Here is a 14,138-nt window from a genome sequence, read left to right on the forward strand (position 1 = left end):
ACTCGACAAATCAAAACATTAGACAAGTAACGACCTCTCCAACAAATTTCCCCAGTTCTTATCCTTCGGTTTTGTATAAAAGTCTAAGGTTAGTTACGGTTTCTCGCCCTAACACATTTTTAACCCCAACCCATTCTTTATTTTCTTCTTTTTAAAGTCTAGTGTTTTGATGACAATGGATACATTACAATGGAAATGTGATATACCTTACTAGGCTTATCACCGGGTTTGTACATACATTAACATCACAGGTGACAACACAACACGCAAAGATCAGGATAGAACATCCCATTTGTAATAAGTTTTTTTACAACCAAATTAAACTTACTAGTATATTTGATATAATTTGATAAATGTTCTCAGTAGTTTGTTGTTATCAAACAAATCGCCGTCTTATTTCTTTGCCGATGTAATATAGACATCTATTTTAGATTTCACCAACTTTATATTTCAACGTTAAGTTTTTAACTGCATTAGAATATCCCCATATCGCATAGCAAGCTATTAAAGACCACGACATGAAACAATCTAAATCAACTTAAACAAAAACAAAACAAAAACAACCGCCTCATTTATACATGTATACCATACATTATATGGTCTAGAGGCTCAATCTTAAATTCAAACGCATAAACCTCCGACTATATTTACTGTTTGGATGTTTGGAAGTAAAAAAAAAATAACTATACAATTGACTTCTTTTATAGCAGTGATCAGTTAAGGTTGTTATAACTATTTGTAACAAAAATATCTTAATATGTGCATTCATCAAAAATTATAAGATTTTTTTTTAATGTGCTGAATGCTTACCTTTGTATTATGGAGTATAATGGTTAAGATTGATCTCAGCGCTATAAAAAACTAATACGGATGCCTATAAACTAATACGGATGCCTACATTCCCCATTTCCATTCTTAATTTTATAATGAATTATTATCTGATGGTTCCCATTACAGACTGTTGAAGTTTTCGTATTCATTATCAGTTCCAGAAATTGTATTGACAATTCCCATACGTGTGACAGGAAAAGCAAAAAGCCCTGGGCTATCATAACAATTTGACGATTTATACTCTATCTGAAGAAGTTGGGGGAACTTTGTCATGTGAATATAAAAAAAGTAAAATAACAAAAATACCGAAATCTGATGAAAATTACATTTTTTTGTAATATTTTGTAATTAGAACCCTGTTCAATTCGTTTCATTGTACGAACTTGATTTGTTACGTTGAACAAATTTATTGATGTGAACTCTGCAATTTTCAAAAGACACAACGTTAATTGAACCAATTTTGCACAACATGCTATTGTAAAAGTAGACTAATGAATAATAAAAAAAAGGAGATGCGATTTTTATAAGTTTCGTGCATTTTAGGCGGTCCAATCCGGATCAATCGGCATCTTTAAGAATAACCGTTTCACAAATGGTATCGGATATGTTCCTTACGCCGTTACTACAATCCCCTTCCCTTTCATAAATGGGACCTATCGAATAAGACTATTTACCGGATTTGTTATCTCATAGGCAACACGATGGGTGCTACATGTGGAGCAGGATCTGCTTACCCTTCCGGAGCACCCGAGATCACCCTTAGTTTTTGGTGGGGTTCGTGTTGTTTATGCTTTAGTTTTCTATGTTGTGTCATGTGTACTATTGTTTGTCTGTTTGTCCTTTTTATTTTTAGCCATGGCATTGTCAGTTTATTTTCGATTTATAAGTTTGACTGTCCCTCTGGTAATTCGTCCCTTTTTTAATGTTATAGATAAAAACGCGTGTTATAATCAATTATTTGTAATAGAAAGCGACCAGAGGTGACCTTGATTATCCCTTTTAGAAATATTTGTTACAAAAAGATCTCAAAATTTCCAGTTATTAAAAATTCATTTGAATCTTTTTTCCAAATGTGCTGAATTTTCGTACGCACATTATGGAATATATTGTTTTATATTCACCTCCGTACATACTAGTAGTATCAAACACATAAAATCCCCAAGGGTGACTGGGGAATAGAAATATGGTCACTTGGTCTTCTTCCGACCGGCAGTAAAACGCTTGACGAAGTGGGGCGTCCGTTGTCTGTGCGGGATGTATCAAGTTCGCAGTCACGTCCGGTCAGATTGGGGACGTTAAATCTGATGCCTCGTGTAAAGAGAGTGCCACGCTCTTTGCACGTTAAGAACCCTTGCAACAACTCTTTGAGGGGTCCGTAGGTGACCTGTTGCAAGGCAAAATTTCTGTCCCTATCCAATTTACCCTCATTTTCCGGTGACAGTCCAAATTTCCCTGACTATCATCCCGAACGGCCTCTATTATGACAATACCTACCTATTGTATTTATTGTTAACTTGTTCTCGTCCTGAATATGCATGAAATATTTGCCACTGGACGTTAAGCAACCAACAATCAATCAATCAATCAATTAAACACATAAAAAAAAGTTTTCTATAGCTAAGAATATCGTTATTCTATTGCAAATTCAATATTGTAAACTCTGCATTTTTATACGATAAATGAAAAAGTTCCAGAATAATTCATATGTTTAAATCTAACATTTCTATACAGTTATGGAGACAATAATGAAGTATGAACATAGAAAATAAAAAATAAAAATCCACCAAAAACGTTATTTCAATTAATTAGAATATATGGTAGTCATCTCATGTGTCATGAGTTAAGAGGTCAACTGAAAGTCGGATCTAATTATACGGTGTCATTTGATAATTAAGTGTAGCTGTACTGAATATATTTGTTATTTCTATATCAATGGATAAATTAAATGTAGGGAAGGAAATACGTTAGTCGAACTAATTTCCCATTACATAGTAAAAGTTGGCTAAGGTAAAATGAGCGCTATAAGTATAGAAGTTAACGTCAATTTTTCTATGATTATGGTTTCAAACACTTTTTAATTAAGGTTTTGACAAATACATTGATTATTCAATTAAATAGTTACAGCATTGGTAAAATTATGAACATTCTCAATTCGTTGTTCGTTGTACCTGTTTGATGGTGTGCACTTAAAAACAATTCTAAGAATTTAGTCCAAGAACTAATTCTATATCATATATACGTACGAATCTGATATGTATACACATTTATCTTACCTCCTATACATTTCTAGGAATATAATTGGTTAAAAGCGTCCTCGTGGAAACCGTGTATATTCAATATTAGGTTAGTTGGGAGGCAGGTCTTGTTTCATACACGGTTAGCAGTGGCGGATCCAGAGGGGGGGTTCCGGGGGTGCGCACCCCCCCCCCTTTATTTTGGCCGATCAATGCATTTGAATCGGGACATATGTTTTGCACCCCCCCCCCCCTTTTGCCCTGGGCTAGCACCCCCCCTTTCGAAAATTCCTGCATCCGCCACTGGTTAGTAGTGGAGCTACGTCCCTTTATATTCCATATAAGGTAATAAGGAGGCGGGGTTTATTTCATACACGGTTAGTAGTGGTGTTACGTCCCTTTAGAAAACAAAACAGTACTGAGAAAAATCTTAACGGTTTCGACAGACGAAGAAAGTGATGATAAAGTGAAATAAATTTATTTAAATCTAACAAGTTGTCATTGTTGGCATCTGTTTTTGTAGGATCAAAATAGTTTCTAAATCATGTTAATGCTAAATGTACATGTATTGAAGACTTGCTCATTTTGATAGGTCACTATAGTCTACATTTTACACGTTAAGATAGTCGGTAAGATAAATTCGTTACATAGTGTGATAGTGACGTAATACGGTACATGTATATATGGGACCAGTAAATTCCATATGGGGATTCGAGCTTTGCTCTCACCCCATATGGAATTTACTGACCCAAAAGCTCGAATCCCCATATATACAGTATTAGGTCACTAGCACACTATGTAACTAATAATATAGATTAAGTATGTATGAACGTAGACATTAATAAAAAATCAATTAAAAAAAAACTTCAATTGAATTCATGTTCTATTGAAAAACTTATTATTTATAAAAGTTTCGTACAACTTAGGTGCCAAAACCATGCAGATCAATCTCCTTTTCCTTATGTTTTATGCTGTGGAAGCAAACGCGTGTCATTATCAATAATTTCTAATTAGAAAGGATCATGCGCGACCTTAATTGGTGAATTGTTTTATAACTATTTTTTGTTTTTAAAAAGATCTAACAATTTCCATTTATTAGAAATTTAGGTAGAGGTTAGACAATACATGGGCGTGTGTTATGATTATTTTAAGTTTTTTGTAAAGCCTGATGCGTAGCCGAATGTTTAAAATGTTCATAAGGGAGCTACCATTTGATTTTTATGGGGGGGGCTAGGATGAAATTTGAAAAAAATAGGCAGGACAGGAGTTTTGAGTAAAAAAAAAGGCAGGATGAGACACTTACAAAAAAAAAGTCAGGACGACAATTTAGGTAAAAAAAAGTCAGGATAAACTAAAAAAAAAAAAGGCAGGACCGAACAGAGTGAAAAATAAAAAGGCAGGACAGAGATTACAGCTAAAAAAATATGCAGGACAAAATTTTTCATCCTAGCCCCCCCATAAAAATCAAATGGTAGCTCCCTAAAACAAGACCAAGTATTATCTGACCAATTCAGACAATATTCACCATATTCACGTTCTATACTGACATACATTAATCAGCCTCTCCAAATGTTAAAATCAAACCTTAGTATGATCTCACATAAATTGTTAACATAGTTGGTAAAAGAACATTGAATGTACGGTCTCGTATATAAATATAAATGACGTTGAATAAATGAGATTAGAATGAAATGTGCATTGTGACGCCGTGGACCGTGTGCAAAGACAATTAACTTTCAAATAGAGTGATCAGACAAGTCCATAATAAAATCCATTTATAATACATATAATTTTAATTTTATGACTTCACAATGGTCATGTTATAGACCAATCAGATAGCATGATAATATCAGATTATTACATGGCATTTTTCATATCGCATGTATTATCAGCCCTAGGTTCAATATCAGCCCAAGAGCCGCATGGCTCGAGGGCTGATATTGACCGAGGGCTGATAATACATGCGATATGAAAAATGACATGTTATGATCTTTTTATCATATGCTTCAACAATGGAGAAAAATAACTGATTCATATATTGAATACAGATCTTTTCATGTGGTTCCCAAATAGAAGTTCAAAGAGTGAACGTTCACGAACGTCGGACCCCAAATTTAGTACATTCGATATGAAATCTTTCTATCATATGCATCAAAAGAGAAGAAAAACAATTTAATATGGACGAATCAACAAAAAAATAAATTAATTTAACAATCTACATAATGAACACTGCCTTGGAAAAGTCAAATTTTATAAAAGTTACTTTCTAAATTATGTTTGAAACTTTTAAAAATGCATTTATTTTGTTTTTTTTTACACAATATACTTTCCACTATCCAAATAATTGTTTTGTACACTACTTTGTGATGTTTTTCACTGAAAACGTAGCATTGAGGTGTATTTTCCGGAATTTGCCGAGTATCACCGGAATGCCATGCGATAACGTTACGGAAAGGCATGTGATAACGTTCGAAGCATGTGATAAACTTTTCATATCAGCCCGCTAAGCATCAATTCGAAAAATATGAAATTAACATTAATTTTATGCTATTATCATACAGTAAAAATCATATGTTATTTAGTCTAAGTATATGATAATTATAGATTATTACATGGCATTTTTCATATTGCCCTGGTATCAGCCCTAGACTCCCATATCAAGCCAGAGGGCTTTAGCCCGAGGGCTTGATATGGGTCGTGGGCTGATACCAGGGACCATATGAAAAATGACATGTAATAATCTATTTATCACATATTTTTAAGCAAGAGAAAACAAATAGCTTACACCAAATTATGTTTGATATTTCATCAAAAATCAAAAAGATATTTAACGAAAATAAAATAAAAAATGTATCACTGTGAGTTTAAAAAAGTTCGTATCACAGTAGGTAAACAACGTTTTGTGAAAAGTTTCAGAAATGATTAACAATAAATATATTAATTCTAAGAATTGCAAATATTAAACGACTTTAAAATGTTACATTACAAATGTTAAAAATGCTTAAGAAGAATCAGGCCTATATCGCTACTCATTCCAGTGTGGCGTCATATATTTTATAAATTCTTTATGACGTCAAAATTTTACGGGAACTTTTGTGATTTTCACTGTTGATTTCTACTTTTTTCTTCTACAGCAGATTCGTAACTTTCTAAGTTTCTTTTCATTGTGTTCAACTTGTTTACAAATAGTCTTTGATTGACAGTTTACCGGAAGTTAAACTCGGGGGCTTGATATGGATTTCGAGGGCTGATATCGATATCGGCCCCGAGGGCTGATAACCAACCTTGACTTCCGGCTATTATTGGCCATGCAAAAACGTACATATCAGTACAAAATATGTGATAATGTCAAATATTCAATTAATGTCTCTTTCATTTTCCCCATATCACTCTTTAAACACAGAAATGATAATTATTGCTATGAATGTTTCAGTTGTTGTATTAACCCAAACATCAATTCATAATCAAAACATGAATGCATTTTGTAATGAACTTATTGTGATGAGCGGTATACTGATATATATATATATATAAAAAGATTAAGTACTAATTATTATGTATTCAAAAAAATAAGACATGTAAATTTATTTACAACATGAAAACTCGTACTTAATAATATACAACATTGTACAACTGCACAATAAAAACCGATAATGTTAAATAACAAATAATGTTCTATCTCCGTATACAAATGGAGATAACTCTAGCTAAATCTTGAATCTTTGAGCTAGATGTTTTAGAAATTGCTGACCGTTCAAAGTTTAATTGTTTAATATTTAAATTTGAGCTTGTCTATATATATTTGGAGAGGAACGAATATATTTGGTATAACAATAACGTCCAAAAGTTTGAATAAGATGATTTAAGACGGACAGCTAGATATCATAAACATACTATGTATACACAAGCCAGAGTCTGAGCTTGATTTGCTATATGATATAAAAACTAAACTGACGAAAAAAGGTCATTTATTCAAAATCATAAAATGCAAAAAATACATTTTGCAAATAAAACATTTGACATAAAAGTCCATATTTAATATGAAATAATAATACATAATTAATACGAAATTACATCAACTAATATCATGTCAATTGAATAAATGACAAAGAATAGCAAAGGTGGGGAGAAAAATCTGCCCCATAAATAAACATAATACATATCTACTTCAAAAGATAACATTAAGGGCGGTATGTGGGTGGGAATTTTGAACAAATTGTTTGATAAGAATCACAAGTTAAGTACCGGTCTTTGTAAGAATCATGCAGGTTCCTGTTGATGGGCGATTCATGACCCCTCTTCGAATGTCTTTATATTTTGTTTATGATGAAGGTATGGTATGAAAATAAGTTTTCTGTATTAATTTTTTCTTTTCAACCTTGGTTGCCATGGAAACCATCCTTACAAAATTTTACCTAAATACGTCTATAAGTAGCCTTTGAAAATTGAAATATAATGGATTTTAAAGAACCATAGAAATAAAGTTAATCAATACAAACAATATGTATATTTACAGTATTGACAAACACAACCCCAAACTATCCAAAAACGTTAAAATTTTGAATTTACTAAATAGTTTGTTTCCATAGCAACCATTTAAAAATGTGTTAAAATTCGAAAATGAAAAATTTCAAAAACTTTAAAATTTTAAATCTGTTTATCTCCCAAGACCAACAATACCATGACATGTCATTGACAAATTTTGAAAGACAACACTCTATATATTCAGAAAATAAAAAGAAAGTCGTGTGTTTTTTTTTCTTTAAAAAAATAATTTTAGCCAAAAATTGTCAATTTTCACCAAAATTCAGATTACCAAACAGATGAATACTGAAACATTTTGAACTTAAAAAGCTAAAAAATTCCATTTATGCGTGCATTTCTGACACAAATTTGGTAATTATAAATGAGAAAATATGATTGATAGAGATATTTTTGTAGAGAAGGACATTTTTTCTTTCTGGGTATGGTGCCCCCCCCCCCTTTTTATTTCAAAATTCAAAAAATTATTAAAAAATTTAAAAGATGGAATTCAATTGTGAACATTTTGAGCATTAAAACATGAAATTTCTTCAAAGGGTGATGGCAATAATAGAACCCCCTACACCATTTTTATATAGACTCTATTAGATTTTTTTTTAGAAATGGGGAATGCGTCAAAGAGAGAACAACCCAAACAGAAATTTAAAATCTTTAGATGCTATTTCATGGTCTTTAAAATTGACTCTAAAGAACCTTAATCGATCACCTGTAATTTTTGGTTAAATCTTGCATCAATGATTATTTGTCCCTTCAATATATATCAATGAATGGCTTAACAATTCCATTTAAATGTTCTTTGTATCTGTCGTTTTTTCTTCAAAACCAAAAAATGAATTTTACCCCTATGTTCCATTTTAGCCATAGTGGCTAAGTTTCTTGAAGTACAAGGAAATAAAAAACTAAATTCATACAAGATTATAACTCCCAAGTTGGGCTGAAATTGATTAAGCATATTCAGAAGAAGATTTTTTTTAAAGGAAGCAAACTAGATGAACAAATTGTGAAAAATTTCTTTAAAGGGCTATAACTCCATAAGGATTCAATTGACAATTCTGGTCATATAAACTTATTTGTAGATCCTATTTTGCTGAAAGTTGTGCTGTTTACAGTTTATCTTTGTCATTAATAATATTCAAGATAATAACAAAAACTGCAAAATTTCCGTACAATTAACAATTTAGTGGCAGCAACCCAACAATGGGTTGTGAGATTCATCTGAAAATTTGCTCTTAAAAGGCTTTAGTGTTTGAGATATGAGCTACACACTGCATTTTACCCCCATGTTCTTATTTTACCCATGGCGGCCATGTTTTTTTACAAAATAGAAAATAGAACACAAACTTTATTCTAGATATCCTAAGAATCATTCAGTTTATAAGTTTTACTGGAATTGGTTCAGTAGTTTCAGTGGAAATGTTTCAAATATTTTACACCGGACAGACGACAACGGAAGCAAAGTGATGGCAAAATTCACAGTTCCTTTGAAACGGTGACCTAAAAAAACTACGTCCGTTCTATCAGAAATAAACTGAAAATAAAAAATAAAAAATTTGTACCATCGAGAGCGCTAACAAGGCCACTTTTCATAAATTTTAATATTTATAAGGGTCATAACTCTTTAAAAAAAAGTCAATTGTCCATGATTATAGAACTCATCCGAGATATTGTTGATATTAATCTAGTGTATAAGTTTTATTAAAAATCTGGCAAGAATTGTACCTGTGGGAGCGTTAAAGGGGCTATTTTCCATAAATTTATTATTTTCAAGGGTTATAACTGTTTTTATAAAAGTCGATTGATCACCAATATTTAACTTGTTTGAGATATTGCTTATAATAACCTAAAGTATTAGTTTCTTAAAAATCTGACATAATTTGTACATGTGCGAGCGCTGCAAGGACAGCCAGATGGACACAAGGACGGTTGGCAATCAAAATTTTAAGCGCACCATGTTTAAACGAAAAAAATTAAGTTCTTATTTCGATTTTTTTTAATTGAAAATTTTTTGGTCGTATATTGGTATCACGTTGGCGTCGTCGTCGTCCGAAGACATTTGGTTTTCGCACTCTAACTTTAGTAAAAGTAAATTGAAATCTATGAAATTTAAACACATGGTTTATGACCATGAAAGAAAGGTTGGGATTGATTCTTGGTGTTTTGGTCCCAACAGTTTAGGAATTAGGGGCAAAAAAGGGCCCAAATAAGCATTTGTCTTGGTTTTCGCACAATAGCTTTAGTTTAAGTAAAAAGAAATCTATGAAATTTTAACATAAGGTCTCTATGACCACAACAGGAAGGTTGGGATTGATTTTGGGAGTTTTAGTCACAACAGATTAGGAATTAGGGGCCAAAAACAGGTACCAAATAAGCAATTTTCTTCGTTTTTGCATAATAACTTAAGCATAAGTTAAAAGAAATCTATGAAATTTTAACACAAGGTTTATAACCACAAAAGGAAGGTTTGGATTGATTTTGGGAGTTTTGGTCCCAACGAATTAGGGGCCAAAAGGGTCCAAAATTAAACTTTGTTTGATTTCATCAAAACATTAATTATTGGGGTTCTTTGATATGCCATATCTAACCGTGTATTCAGATTCTTAATTTTTGGTCCTGTTTTCAAATTGGTCTACATTAAGGTCAAAAGGGTCCAAAATTAAACTTAGCTTGATTTTAACAAAAAGTGAATTCTTGGGGTTCTTTGATATGCTGAATCTAAACATGGTCATAGATTTTTGATTATGGGCCCAGTTTTCAAGTTGGTCCAAATCGGGGTCCAAAATTATTATGTTAAGTATTGTGCAATACCTCTGCGGTCGTATAAAGCTGCGCCCTGCGGAGCATCTGGTTTATTTATAAAAATACTATTTTTGATATAACAAAAATAAAGAAATAAAATATTTTTTTTGTCTTATAATAAATCAGTGGTTTTGATAAGATAATAACACTCTGTAAAGATTAGACAAATGAGACAGTTTTAATCTTGGTACAGTGTTTCCAATTTCATTATCTATGGAAAATACATTGCCTTGTATCGTTTCTTTTGTGGACTAGTATACTATTGCGCAGAGTCAGATTATAATGGCTGTTACTATTTACCTTCCATGTAAATCGACATGTATCGAAACCTTTATGCAAACACTTATTTGTCACTATGTCGATTTAACGGTGCTAAAATTGAAAATGAAGAAGAACTACAGAACCTTTCTTTTTATTCTAATATATAATAATCTAACTTATCTAAAAGATTTGAAATAAATGCGGAATGTGTCCATTGGACACAGATGATGCTCCCGCTTCCATATCATAAAAGTTATAAACGGACATGACTGAAGACACTTACCAATTGTGTACTAACTTTTATGGTGATAAGAATTGTGTAAAAGTTTCGTAACATTTGGTTGAGGCAAACTAAAGAATGAAATACAAAACAAAAAATTCAGCAACTTTTTCCCTCTATAAAGAGGCATTGCATAGAACAGTGAAAGTTACACCACCAAAATTCAAAGTTGATCTGCATTTGGTGGTTTTAAGCATTGTGTATAATTTTAATAACATCTGGTAAAGACAAACTAAAGTTAGAGAACAGAAACGGAAATTCAGCAATATTTCTATTTGTAAAGGGGCATAACTCTTGGACGGTTTAAGTGACACCACCAAACTTAGTCTTGTTTTATGGTAATAAGCAATGTGATTAAGTTTCATTACATTTGGTTGAGGCAAACTAAAGATAGAGAACAGAAACCAACGTTGGGACATACTGACGGACGGACAAGGGTAAACCTTAATGCCCCCTCCGCCACTGCGGGGGTATAAAAATATGTAAATATAACAATTGATTAAATTAGGCAAAATTCAAGAATGGTCATTGCACATGGTTGTCATAAAGGTTTGAGAATCAAAACAGTATACAATAGTTCGGACCAGCAAATTTTCCTCAGGGCCACAAGGAAAGTATTTTTGAGAACCATAAAAAAACGCGATTATTCTGCGGTATACAAATAATAATTCAGTTATTTAAAAAAAAAATAAAAGACAAGCTGTCCTCTTCCACCATATGGTTTACTGGTATACAAAAATACAGTCATTTGATATTTGAATACAACTAAGACACTAATTTGATTCAGGATCAAATCTGTTGCCGTATCATGAACACCAAAATTCACTATATCTTTAAAACCCAAAAAAACCTGTTACACATGCAATTTCTATTAGATATTTTAAAGGATTATAGTAACACACGTTTTCTTAGCCATAATGTCATGCTTTTTTTTCAAACCTATCAATACTGATTTTAAATTTGTTAATGGTGTACCAAGAAAGTTCTTCAATAAATGAAAACATTTGGTAAAAAGTAAAATCACAAACATAATGAACTCCGATGAAAATTCAAAAAGGAAAGTCCTTAATCAAATGGCAAAACCAAAAGCTTAAACACGCCAAAAGAATGGATTACAACTGCCATATTCTTGACTTGGTACATGCATTTTCTTATACAGAAAATGGTTAATTTTAAAACTACCTAGAGATTCCACTTGTATGACAGTCAAAAACAGTATAAAACAATTCATAAAAAATGTTATTTGAATTTCCAAATACATTATGTTGTAAAACTTTGGTTATTAAAAATCATGACACGTGTTTACTCAATGTTTTGTGTAGTTTAGGCGGTGAAAACATATGGTGGCGTCATTGAAACTCATTTTAGAAAAATCTGTTTGTTGTCTATCACTGCACAAGCACAAAGTGGACGGTGTTGCCAGCGATTTTAATCCCAAACTTTACCCTATCAATTTGAACCACATAAAGCGAATAATAATTAATACAATTTCTTATTTTTGTTCAAGAATCTAAAATCAACGTATTTCTATCAGCAGTTTCTGATTCACTGGAAAAATTCGTCCTTTTTAATTGTTCATGAGATTAACTGTTACAGAATATCAAAAACTTCACGGATTTATGAACTTCAGAATTTTGATGGTTTCTCTCAAATTTGTTCCAAACTTTTAAATAATTATGACAATTTAGAGCAAAAGCTAATGTATAGTAACTTGAATAAGAATAAAAACTAACTTTTGTCATCAAACCCCTTATGGGTGCCTTTTTGTAATTCGCCGTTTCAGAATCTAATGCATCCTGGGTATTATTTTCAAAAGTGTACAACAAAACGTCCTTATTGGTTAAAAATGCCATAAACAATGGAAATTTAACCAATGACGTGACGTTATTTTCATTTTGGGGTACGAACAATGAAATTACCCATGATGCTTTAGATTCTGAAACGGCCAATTGGTTATTGGTATCCTTGAATATCATTTACAACATGATGAATATCCTATTCCAGTAGAGTCTGTTTGTTTTGCTCACTTATAGTTGTCAATGTAATGGCATTTAATGCGACTGTCATGCAAGTGAGAGGTTTATCTAGCTTTAAAATCAGGTTAAACACACCATTTCCTACATAATCAAATGCCTATTCTAAGTCTGGATTATAACAGTTGTTATCCCAACGATTGGTGTGTTTAATCTTTTGATTTGATTTGATTAAGTACTTTCCGCTTTGTAATTTTTTTTAAGATTTTACTGTTTTTGTTATTTTACTTTTTGCTATTTAGATGTCCTTAACATTTATTTGAAATTAAATATATATATAATTAGGTTGTTTCTGTGATGTGTATTGAATAAAGGAATGACTAAAATCAAATATCATTTTGTGTTGTAACTGCACGACCAAGTATTAATTGTTATAGATCGGATTCATCGTCATAACAATATTTGTAGAGTGTTCTTCTGTTAATTCCTGCATGGATAGATAGAACATTTTATTTTCACATATACTTGTTAATGAAACACAGTTTTCGTGTTCCATCAAACAAGTATTGACTTAAAATAGATTTATTCAAAACAATTTGTAGAAATGAACGAAATTCGGTGACATTTTGTTTCCTGATTAAGTCAAATCCAGCAAAAAAACGCTTCGAACGTATGTAATTTATACCGTGTTGTTTTTTTTTTCATCCATATCAGTCACCGAGGGTTTTATTAGCTCAGTTTTCAGTAATTTTGTATTGACATAATTTATAACAACCCTTTCTAAAATTTTCCGCTTTAAAAAAACGTAAGATACTGATTAATAAATTATCTTTAGTATTGCCGTTGTGTTCAGGTGCAGAATTAACTTTATTGGTGTATGTCTTAATCAATACAATATATTTATAAGTACTTTGGAAAATTGCAATAAATCGGATTTGTAATACCTTCACACATTATAATTCAAACATGGCTGTATCAATTAAAATTGCCAATAAAAAATAATCCAACACGATTTGCAAAGTTAATGCATGTAATTGTGTTGTACTATTTTATCCCTTTCATGTTATATAATTAAAAATATGCAGTGAATAGAAAGAGGCGGGTTAAGGCAGAACATAAACAGTTTATTAAGGTGTCAACTAGAGGATTACAAACCGTCATCTGCTAGGTACAACCAAAGACCTGATATTTAAGACAACTTTTCCTGCAACATGACTGATA

Source organism: Mytilus galloprovincialis, chromosome 11 (genome assembly GCF_965363235.1).
Source record: "Mytilus galloprovincialis chromosome 11, xbMytGall1.hap1.1, whole genome shotgun sequence".
NCBI lineage: Eukaryota > Metazoa > Mollusca > Bivalvia > Mytilida > Mytilidae > Mytilus > Mytilus galloprovincialis.